This window comes from Diabrotica undecimpunctata, chromosome 1 (assembly GCF_040954645.1).
Source record: "Diabrotica undecimpunctata isolate CICGRU chromosome 1, icDiaUnde3, whole genome shotgun sequence".
NCBI lineage: Eukaryota > Metazoa > Arthropoda > Insecta > Coleoptera > Chrysomelidae > Diabrotica > Diabrotica undecimpunctata.
The window spans coordinates 152,842,138-152,854,246 of NC_092803.1; the positions used below are offsets into that span (position 1 = coordinate 152,842,138).

A 12,109-nucleotide genomic window follows, 5' to 3' on the forward strand; every position below is an offset into this window, starting at 1 on the left:
AGTTTTTTATAATTTTCGACCATGTTGGCTACAATTTTTTTGAAGTTTGGAGATTTGTTGTTTCCAAGGAAGCCTTTTATGACTTCTACAAAAAAATCCGTGATTCAGATTTATCCTGAGTCATTATATTCCTGAACAATTTGTCCGATTTTAAGATTCGAATTTGAGGGCCACCAAAAAAATCTTTCTTTTGGTTTAGCTTCAGACAGTGTAGGAAATTTGTCGCACAGTTATTTAAAGCAGTCACCTTGTTTATTTAAAGCTTTGGGCAACTAATGCATCACACTGCACATTTTTTTGTCCCGGTGCAAGTCTTTCCATGAGTGGCCATTTTTTCATCATCATCATCATCCAGCCTTCATTTATTACGTCCACTGCTGGGCATGGACCTCCCTTAAAGTCCTACTTTCTCCTCATTTTTTCTTAATGTAATATAAATTTCGTGCTCGACTGTCCCACTCGCATAAAAAACATAGATACTTTGTGAATCCAGACTGCTGACACAAAATCATGGATATTATTATGAGGTCTCCATAGAGTTGCCAACAATATTCGCTATATTTTATTTTATTTAGTAACAGCTCAAGATACGTTTCTTTGCGATGCATGGAGTGAACAATAGGCACTGAGGCCTTACCGTCACTTACTTACCTTACCACTGAAGTATTACCATTGTGCAACAAGACAACCTTCAGAGTTATTGTCTGCTCCCAGTTTCATGAGTGCTTCAGGAATATTATTACAATATATCAGTGAACCCTTTTAAAAGAAATATTCCGTGAACTCTTTTTCACAATGCCTATACCACGAAAATGTGGTTCCTGGAGTCAACAGAATTTTATCTTATAATAGTGATCCTAAGATTTGTGCAACATCCTTCGATAGGAGCCTCTCACTAAGTCATTTAATTCAGCTTGGATAAACTGTTGAGTTTGGTCTATATCTGGATTAAATTCATCTTCATTGGTTTTTTCGTTTTAATTTTCATCTGGTGATTGCTGTTAGATGGTGTGAAGAAAAGGTGGATGAAAGGGGATTCCTGGTCCATGAGGATATTTTATTTTCGAATTAAAACCCTTGACATCAAAATATGCTAAACTGTTTTGGACATATAACTAGAAGAGATGGCATGGAACGAATGATAGCTGAAGGGAATGTAGGGAGCAAAAATTTATAGGAGGATCTCTAGCACGATGGTCGAAGAAAATAAAAGACATGACTGGTTACAACACAATCGTGTCGTCTGGCATTTGTATTATGTGTCCAGTCCATCTAAGTCGCTGTGTTTTATTGATGTGCCCTTGGTCGTTTATAGTCCCAAATGTTTTTGAAGAGTATTGCACATTTGAATATTACCAAAAATCTTTCATACTTCTGCATTAGAATCCATGTTTCTGCCTCATATGTAGAGTATTCGTCTCAGCAGTGTTTTGTATATAATAATTTTAGTTCTTCTTTGGATGTTTCTCTAGAAATTGTTTTTGGTGTCAAGAGTATGCCCTATTTATAAGGTTTATTCGTCTTTTAATTTCTTCCCTTGTTTTGTTGGTAGTAGTCCCTAGCGAGCCAAGGTATGTGAACGTGTCAACACGTTCAAAAATATAACTTCCAAACACTTATTCTCTTTCCTCATTAGCTATAGAATCCTTAGTAACCAACAGGTAATTGGTTTTGTCTTCATTGATAACTAGAATAACTAGACCGATCTCTTCGCCGTCTTTTCTAATTCTAGGAAATATTGCTCGACATCTCACTTACAACGACCTATTATGTCAATGCCAGGCAATATTAAATAGAAGGCAAGCCAGGAATCCTTTTAGATAGATAGATAGATAGTTTATTTGACTGTAAGTTATAACAAGGTTTACAGCAAGTCAAAACTAAAATTATAAATATAAATCATTACAAAAAAATGAAAAAACAATACACTAAAAATATTTAAAACATTAAAATACATATAAAACGTACAATATGGACATACTACTACTACTAAGGATTTCCACAGTTTTCACTGTCTTCCTTCACTCAACCGTTTTCTCCAATTTTCCCTGTCATTCCAGTCTCCATCTCGCAGGGTTCTTTTCTCCATAGCCTCGTCGATTTCATCTCTGAATGACCTTCGGGGTCTTCCTCTCTTTCTTCTTCCAATCGGGCTCCATTCTGTGATTTTGTTTATCCAGCGTCCTCTGTCCGCTCTTCTGACGTGGCCGTACCAGGATAGTCTCTTATCCTCTATATAGTCGATTATGTCTGATTGCACTCCCATTCTCCGCTTAATCTCTGTCTGTTTTAAATTCTGTCTCTTTTTGTAAGTCTACAGCTTCTCCTCAGGAACGCCATTTCTACTGCTCTTATTCTACCTCTATTTTTCTTGTTTATTGTCCAGTTTTCGGACCCATATGTCAGGATACTTCTTGTCAGGGTATTATATATTCTCTTTTTTGTCTTTATCGTAATGTTCTTATCCCACAACACTGAGCTTAGTTGTCTTATACAGTTTCTTGTTTGTCTCAGTCTGTTGTTTATATCTTCTTCTGTTGTTCCCTGGTTCGATATTATGGTTCCTAAATACTTGAATTCATCTGTTCCATTTATTTGTCTTCCCTCGTCTATATGGACATCATAATATAATTAAAATATTATTAAATTTGGTTATGTTGCAGCTTGGGCATTCACAGATACACTCTGGTAATATTCACCTAATGTATAAGGACACATGGTCACTAGGTACTCTTTGACTTGGTTTTTAAAAGCTGTAGTTGAATGAATGCTTTTAAATTTTTGAGGAAGTTGATTATACAGTAGTAAACCAGAGACAGTAGATGACTTCCTACTTATTTCTAAATGTCGATAGGGTACTACAAACTGTCTCTTATTTCTTGTGTTGTGTGAGTGAATATCACTGTTACATAAAAAAGTTCTTTTATTTTTATGAATTAGTATCAATAATTCCAAAATGTAAATTTCATACACTGTTAATATATTTAAATCTCTAAATAGGTTTTTACAAGACCAACCATACGGAACACCTGCAATACATCTGACAATACGCTGTTGGGCCTTAAAAACGTCCTTTATACTAGAAGAGCCACTCCAGACAGTTATACCGTAACTCATGGTCGATTGTACCTCAGCAAAATAAAAAAGATGAAGGTGTTGCAGACTAAGTATTCTACCCAAATTTCTCAATTGATAACATTTAGAATTGAGTTTTTTACATACATTCCAACAATGAGTCTTAAAAGATAAATGAGAGTCGAAAGTCACTCCTAAAAACTTCACATCAGTACAACTCAAAATACCCTCACCCTTGATGGAAATACTTAAATCAGGTTTAGTAGAATTTGAACGAGATGTAAATAATAAAAATTTAGTTTTGTGAACATTGAACAGGAGCGACTGATTACTGGACCAATCAGAGAAGGTCTTCAGTGAGTTTGTTATTTTATCTTGTAAAAAATTTATGTCTTTATCGCGATATAGCATTGTTGAGTCATCAACATAAACTGATACAAATGCATCAGACCTTACATATGGTAGTTCATTAATATACAAAATAAATAATATCGGCCCCAATATGGAGCCTTGTGGTACCCCATTCTTATTAACAATCGGATCAGACATTGAAATCTTGAAGTTATTTTTCACTCTAACTATTTGGTGCCGGTCTTTCAGAGAGGAACCAAACCAACTATGGGCAACTCCCCTAACACCATATCTGTACAATCTATCGAGGAGTACATCGTGTTGCACACAATCAAAAGCACGACTGAGGTCACAAAAAATGGCAGTTTGATTTTCACTGCTTTCAATAGAGTCTGAGTCTTTTTGTCTGAGTCCTTCCTTTATCTGAAAGATTCTAGAATTCTCTCCCTGTATCCTAACACTGACAAGTTATGTACATATTGTCGTTCTTGTTAATCGGATTTTTTTTGATATACCAAACTTATAGTAGTATTGAATGAATCTGGTCAATTCTTAATTTTTCTGGAGTGAATCCGACCTGGTATTCTCCAACTATGCATACTATGTAAACTTATAGCCTTTCGTAAAGAATATTTGCTAGTATTTTGTAAGCAGTTGTTAACAGGGTTATACCTCTGTAGTTGTCGCACTGGCGCTGGTTACTTTTTTATGTAACGGGCATATCACACCTTAAGACCATTCACAGGTCATGGTCGCATTTTGCCAGATAAGAAGTATAAGTTTATGCAGTGTCTGCAGTAGGGCGTCGCCACGATTCTTGTAGAGTTTACTGCAAATTTGATCAGTTCCTGGTGATTTATTATTTTTATACTTTTTAATACCTTTTTAATGGCAGGTGGTCTTTCATTTGGGTTGAATAGAGTTCAATAATTTCGATCTGCTAGGTTGTTATATGCTTCTTAGATATGATGGCTATTAAATTTTGCGTCGAAAAATTCAACCCATCTGTTAAATATTGGGGACGTATCATTTAGATATTTCCTTTTCCATCCTTACAGCTCCCTATTATTGGGTTAAATTCTTTGCTCATTTTGTTTAGATTTCTGTAGAACTTTTAAATTCCATTTTGACTTGTTAGCCATTCGATGCTTTTTAACTGATTTTTCTAAAATTGCCTTTTTTTCTTTTATGTAATCTTTTTTCTGCTTTGCTTAGGGTCCAGTATTTGCTCTTCTTGTGCATCTCACTTGATTTGTCTTTAGGTATGTTCTATTTTTGTTATTTGTTGCTTCTTGGCACTTTTTGTTAAATCATTCGTTTTCTTTAAATGGTTGAGTTTTATCAACATTAATTTTGTCTTGTTTCATATGGTTATTCTTCGTTAAGTTTAATATTCTTTCCCCGATTTTTGCCATTACAAGAAAGTGGTCACCATCTATATTTGGACCTCGGTAGCTTCTGACGTCCAAGAGGTCGGACGAATGCCTTGTATCTATTAGGATGTTATATAAATGGTTAACGGTTTCATTGTCAGACGATTTCCATGATCTTTTCTGTATCATGTTATGGGGAAATCTTGATCCTCCTATTATTATGTTTTTGGTACTTGAAAAGTGCATTAGTCTCAACCTGTTATCGTTCAACTCTTCATGTAAGCTCTCACGTTCTATAGCTGGCTGGAAAAATTGGTATTTGCCAATTTTTGCATTAAGGTCCCCAGTAATTATTTTTACGCTATGACGTGAACATCGATCATATTCTTTGTCTAAGGTGTCGTAAAATTCATCTTTTTCGATGTCTTTCTTCTCTTCGGTAGGTACGTGTACACTAAGTAAGCTATAATTAAAGACATAATTAATATAATAACATATTCTCTTGTTTATGGGTTTCAAGTTAAGGACTAATTTCTTTGTTTTTTTACTGACTAAAAAATCACTGCCAAACTTGTATCGGGTGCTATGTCCGCTATAGTATATATTATAGATCTTCTCTAGATAATTCTTGAACCAGTCCATCTTATCTTTGAATCGACATTACATCGGCTTTTATTTTATCGAAATCTTGTATTAGCAATCTCAGAGCGCCTGAAGCATAGACGGTTCGTAAGTTCCATGTGTAGATCCGTAAATCGGTATTCCTTTGTCGTTTGCTAGGTCGTCGTGAATTAAACAGTCCGAATTTTCCTCTTTGTACTTTCAGAACAATAAGTTTTTTTAAGGGAAGAGGTAGTTAACCTTTTGCCCAACCCCCTTATCTTTGAAGGACCATTCCTCCCGTTGTTCAGGTTACCGGGGTTCACCACGTGGAGGTGAGAGTCGGAATTGAGTAGCAGAGGCTAGAGATGCTAACAGGATTATATTTTGCACATCACTACCTCATTTAAACTCATTTAATAGAGGAGGATACCATTATTAAAAATAACATCAGCGGGGCGATGGGACAAAATCTTGTCTCACTCCTTGTCTAATGTATATTGGTTTCGTTAAGTCTCTTTCGTGTTCCAAGAATTAAATTCAGTGGGTTCAAACTCGATAAACGATTGAGATTCTCGAAAAGTAATCTGTATTTAATTTTCTACAGTAAATCAACTTAGCATGCGAATGCATTGGCTGTTGCTGCGTGGGAGGGCGGCAAATTTCTAATCCTGAGAGTGGGTGGCGGTATCTGACCGAACTCAGAGACTCAGAAACTGTGCTCTTCATTCAACCAGTCTTCCTATGTCGACGCCAACCAACGGACGCTGCGTCGCTTTTCCGGTTTCCCGAGAATACGTCGCGGAAATTTATAGTTTACGATAGTCGGTAGATAGGGTCAGAGAAGTTTCGACGATTTTTACTGCGGTAAGTTTATGGTTTTGCTCTCAATATTTTTGTTTTAGAAGATAAGTTGGTACACTTTGCGTTTCTTTGAACCTGAATAAAAATAATTGTTGAGGATATTTTAATGTTAGTAATAAATTAAATTATAAGTGATTTAAATAGAAAAATCCAAATGAATATTCAACCGTATATTTTAAAATTTAAGTTTATTATTTAGGTTTAAATCATCGAAAGGTATTAAAAATTTTAAAATATATTTTTATAAAAACCACTTGTCCGATTTAGACCATTTATTTTGCGAATCATATTTTGTTTTCCGGAAATACGGGGTAATGGCTGTATTCGTATAAAACCCATATTTTTTGTGAATGACGTGAGTAATAATTACTTGTTTCTTCTATATAGTTTTTATATATACCATTCGAGTTCAACAGTTACAATGTCATACATTGAAATGATCTCCAGTATTAAATTTTTATATTTTATTTGCTGTTACAATAAAAACACAATTTTATTATTATTATTAAAATTAATAACATCGTTTCACTAAAATTTTCACAATACAAAAATTGCGTATAGACAAATTAAACAAAAGTGTCAAAATTGTAACCTTATGATTGATTTTTTGGCATAGATGATACGTGATCAGTTATTCACGTATGAGAATCACAATTGGCGTATATCTTTCCAAGTTGTTTAAATTATATTTCTCTTGTAATTTTCCTCTAAAAGTACCACAGAGATTCTTTATATAATTTAAATTGGGACTTTTAATCCCGACTTCCCGACATTCCGACTTCTAGATCTATCCATATTTTGGTTTTTAAAGTGTATCCGCTATTCCGGTAGCGATCTATGGAGAAATAACATCGAGCCGCAAGTCCTAATCTCTTACGGTACTGCTCATCAATAGATCGATCCGATACACCAGCGTATTCTAGTCTAAATAGCAGAGTCATTTAGAATTTTAAACTATTACATTAGCTTTGTTGTTTTCTGACCAGAACCTGAACCGTCGTCCGATAGATCATTCAGAGTATGATTGCATTTCGGCGGCCTGGCCTGCTTAACTATTTGACCGACCTGACTTTTAAATATTTTTTCAAAAACTCGAACAACGGATGAGATATGGCAATATTTTGTATTAACAAAAATCAGTTCCTTTAAATACATATTATTCTAAAACAAATTCTTCTTCAAATAATTTTTTATATGAAAAATAATATTAACTTGTTTACCAACTTGTTAACAATACTTTAAAACAATGACAATTGTAAACTTCAAAAACTCTTCTAATACTTTTTCATCAAGGAACTTCTTCTATCTGGGACAAATCTTACAGAACTTTCGTAGCTCCATCCTTTATATTATGCGCCTCGAATAACTGGTCTCTCAGGGACCGATTAAAGCCAACAGGGTGGATTGGTTCCATGGTATGGAGTTAGTCTCTCGACATGCACTACTTTGGGTTAACTTCTTGATTAAAACTGGATGCGGTAGATTAGATCGTTTATTTCTGTAGGACAGTGTACGGACCTTTCCAATTTGTACCTGGAGCATGCATGTCGAGCCTTGATGATGGCCTTGACTTTATCACTTTGAAGCTTTAAACATTTACGATCAAGTTCGTAAACTTTTTCTAATTTTTTTTTCAAATTTTCGATGTACACTTCCCGTCATATAAAACTGGTACACTTTTTTTTCCCAATGTAAACCTGTGTTCAAACTGTACACAATGGTTCGTGAATCAATTCGTTGTTGCCATCACAGATAACGGAATTGCACTAAATCTAAATAAAAAAATAACGTTCAAAAATGTATTATTGTAATTGTATTGTAATGTAGATAGGTATTATTTTTATCATTAACAACAAAAAACCGTATCTAATTAATTTAATAACCAGAGATAGGGTTGAGTTAATATCCAAAATGTTTGAAGGATCTGTATTGGCACAGGGAACATTGGAATGCGTCTACTGTAATTTTATACTTCAATTGCCTACCGAACACGAACTGTATTTTTGTTAATAAGTTTAGTAACATGCAAACTACCAAAATTAATTGATTATTTAGTATAAGAACGATAAATGTGAAAAAAAATATTATACTTTATCCTACGTATTATAAACTATAAAATATCCGGGGCGAAAAAACGCTTTTCAAAACATGACAGTTACAATCTAATATCCGACTGTAATGTTTTATTATAATAATTTAAAGTTATGTCTAGATTGATTATCTATCATTATTTTTGAATCGAAATATTTTCATAAATTATAATAAGACACAAGTCAATGTATGGGTACTTAATTGAGATGATGGAAAATTACAAAATTAATATTGGAATTTTTTAGGATGCATGTTTAAACTTTAATGTGATTGACTGATCGAGAATGCTCGATGTTTTAGTTTTTAGTACACTCAAAACTGGCGGTCTGTCGCACAGCCCTGCTTTTAGCTGGTTTCATATAATATTTTCGTTGAACTGGCAACGGTGCCCTAGAAATTAGAATGACACATGTGACAAGATCAACGTACACAACTTAAAAAACACGATTTTTGGTTATAAGAGTTGTACCAGTTTTTTATGACGCGAACGGTACTATTCTGCTTATGTAAACATTTAAACGTCTCGTTGAACAATATTTAAACTAAATCTTTAAGCTATTAACACTTTTAAAACAATTAAGTAAAGTAAAAGCAACTAGAGAATTGAAAAACGTCAACTTTTTAGACAAATTTCAGGAGGCGTACGTTAGAATATTTATTAATTAAATACTGAACTATAATTTTAGTACCTATTTATTTAATTTATTCATCTAAATCAACCTACACTCAAACAAGATTAGTATAAAAAAAGGTAAAAGAAATAATAAATTAGACTTACTCACAACCAATTTAATTTAACTAATCAGACGACCGGTTTCGCTTTCTACAATATGCAAAGCATCTTCAGGTCACGATACAAAGTTAAATAAATAATGCCGGTACTCTATTAATTGATGGTTGAAAGAACATGGTTCAAACTATCTTGTATTGTTGATTGGAGAACTCAAGTAAACTATTGTAGTGTTGACATAAAAGTTAACTATTAACTTTAGTTAAAGGTATTTTATACCAAAATTTAGATTTATTAATGTTTTTGTCTATTTTTCCTTCGTTGCCTGGAGTAATTGCCTTAAATCAGAATTATGCAGCTGATTTGTAAAATGCGATTATCTCGAAAACTGTTAAGTTTTGAAGTTATTAACAAATATACCTTTTTTTTTGTTAAAATAATGTATCTTTAATATTTTGTGTCATAAATACAGATAACTCAAAGAGCAAAAAAGTTAAGTGCAAATGTATGCCACATATGTGGCGGGTTCTATCAGCTACATCAAAGTGTGCATCAAATTATAATTTCTCATATTTAAAAGTACCCAGTTGTAAATTTTTATGCATAAATGTTTACAAACATTAAAGTTATAGCGCAAAATAAAATTTTAAATTTACACTTTAACACCCTGTATCTTTCTTAATATCAACATTTTATTAAAGCAATTTGGCTTAAATCGTAATATTTTAAAGTGTAGAATTGTGATGGGTAGCTCTTTCGGGGCGACAGACTCAGTAAAACACAGGTTGAAATAAAAAATAAATCTATTAATTTAGCATATTAGCTCACTTCCGCTTCAATTCAGCGGGAGCTCTGAACGCACTCACAAATAAAATATCCAGCTGTGCAGACCCACGGTAATGTTCAATACACGACACCGATGAGTTCCGCTCGGTTAAGGACAGAGTACGATCCTCAATACGGAAATCTCTGTTAGGGTTGGCTCTGTGCAGATCCACGGTAATGTTCAATACACAATACCGATGGGTTCCGCTTGGTTAAGGACAGAGTACGATCCTCAATATGGAAATCTCTCTGTCCGGGTTGGCTCGCAGGTTCACTACACCGGCGAGTCAGGGAGCCTAGAGCGCTAGCTACAAGACTGTCTAATTCCGCTACTCACACGCCTCAAATAGCCGTTATGAATCCCACTTCGTCGTCTCGTTGTAGAAGTGGATGTGCAAATATTGACACTCCCATGGTTCGAACTGTTAAACGATCAGAACGTCGTTACAGAATCTACTGTTTCTTTTTGTACAATTACTTAAATACCACCCTGTATAACAAATTAGTGTATTTGGTAGTAGATTTATCTTTACTTATATTTAATGCTTTGGTGTGGATTTGAATTTCTCTTAGAATTTTTTTCAATACGGAATTGAAGAAAATTATAGAAATCCTTTTTGCCTCAATTGCTATTAATAGCAAAGCTGTTAGATTGCTGCTCAATTTATTATAATTTTGCTCTTTGTTGCATGCATTTTAAAATTTAATCTATGTTGAAGTTTTCCCGATTCAGTGGTTTAAAAAATATATTCCAGATCTGGTTTATATCTTACGGCATAAACACATGGTTTATAACGTATCGTCTCCAATTGCACTTTATGATTTAAACTATATTTTTCTTCAATCTTCAAAGTAATTGTATATCTGATACCGCATGCTGTATTTCTCTTTACCAAACGCGTATGTTGTGACAATATTTTACACCTCTCTTTGTATCTTTCGTGCTCATAAACTTAAATATTTTATTTCAAAAGCTCGTGAAAAACACTCAACAAATAACATCACACCAAGAACGATATTGTTGCGCGTATATTTCTGCACGGTTAAGTTGTCGTGAGTTTTGGTTCTGATATAAAGTATCTGATTGATGGGTGCTTTAAGTTGAAGTTGTGTTCCCCTAGGCAACAGTTTGTTCAGAATTCTGAATTCGTAGATTGACTTTATCAAGTTTGTTTTCGTGATTGTTCAGAGCGATAATTTTGAAGGGGTCAGGAAATGAACATTGAAAGCGTAAGAGCTTTGGATATTTTATAAGATGGTAAATTTTAGAGCTTTATTTTAAGTGCTGATTAAAAAGAAAATTACTTATATTATTATAACAGAAATTGTAGTCAAAACACAATTAAATTTAGATCGAATTCTTTTTATTGACTCCAATTAAAATTACAATCTATCCAAAAATAAAGAACAATAAGTAATTTGTTTGTTTACATATAGTGTAGGAGCCTCTTTCAGTGGAGAGTTCCTTTTCTTTATTTAGCAACTGTAAATGTTACCAATTTATTGTGAATAGTGTAACTAAAAAGTATGTAAGTTAAAAGCAATGAAATAATAATAATAAAACACAATCACAACTACACATAATTAAGGTAGAATTTAAAATACAGTTGGTTTTGATTAAACATTAAATCTGTTTGGTAGATCATTTGTTTAGAAAGTTTCAGCCTACGCACTTTTTTATTGTCATCGAATAACCGCGAACTTTTATCCGTTCACCATATTTCACACTGTAACTTGTTACAACTTCTTTTACCGAAATCACTTCCAGATCTTTTTCTATAGAGGAGGAAAACATACCATGGAGCATTTACTATAGACCTGAATACTTTATTCTGGAAGCGTTGGAGGATTGCAAGATTAGAATTGCTTGCGGTGCCCCACAGCTAATTACCATATGTTCATTACCATATTACCATATTACCATATTTATATATATATATATATATATATATATATATATATATATATATATATATATATATATAGGCTTGAGAATCGCCTTTTATATAAGCAGTTTGTTATCCAATCTTAAATTAGAGTTTCGACTAACCAACCAGTATACATGTCTAAATTTAATGCCAAGTTGTTTTCTTTTGGTGAAGATGTGCGTGTCCGGTCTCAGCTTTCGCGAAGGAGGAGCTCTGAAATGAGTAGGGGCTTTTCTGTACTTCACGGAAGACAGACTGGGCGGGGGATGTCC

The 12,109-nt window shown here is 33.6% G+C and overlaps 1 protein-coding gene across 1 annotated transcript in view; it reads left to right on the top strand.

Annotated features, from left to right (window-relative positions):
* The first annotated feature begins 6,125 nt into the window (after positions 1-6,125).
* Positions 6,126-12,109, top strand: part of LOC140432397 (FERM and PDZ domain-containing protein 2-like) — a 778,164-nt gene continuing 772,180 nt past the window's right edge. Inside the window, exon 1 of the mRNA XM_072520269.1 lies at positions 6,126-6,266. The gene's annotated coding sequence lies outside the window, so the exon portion shown is untranslated. The remainder of the gene's footprint in view (positions 6,267-12,109) is intronic.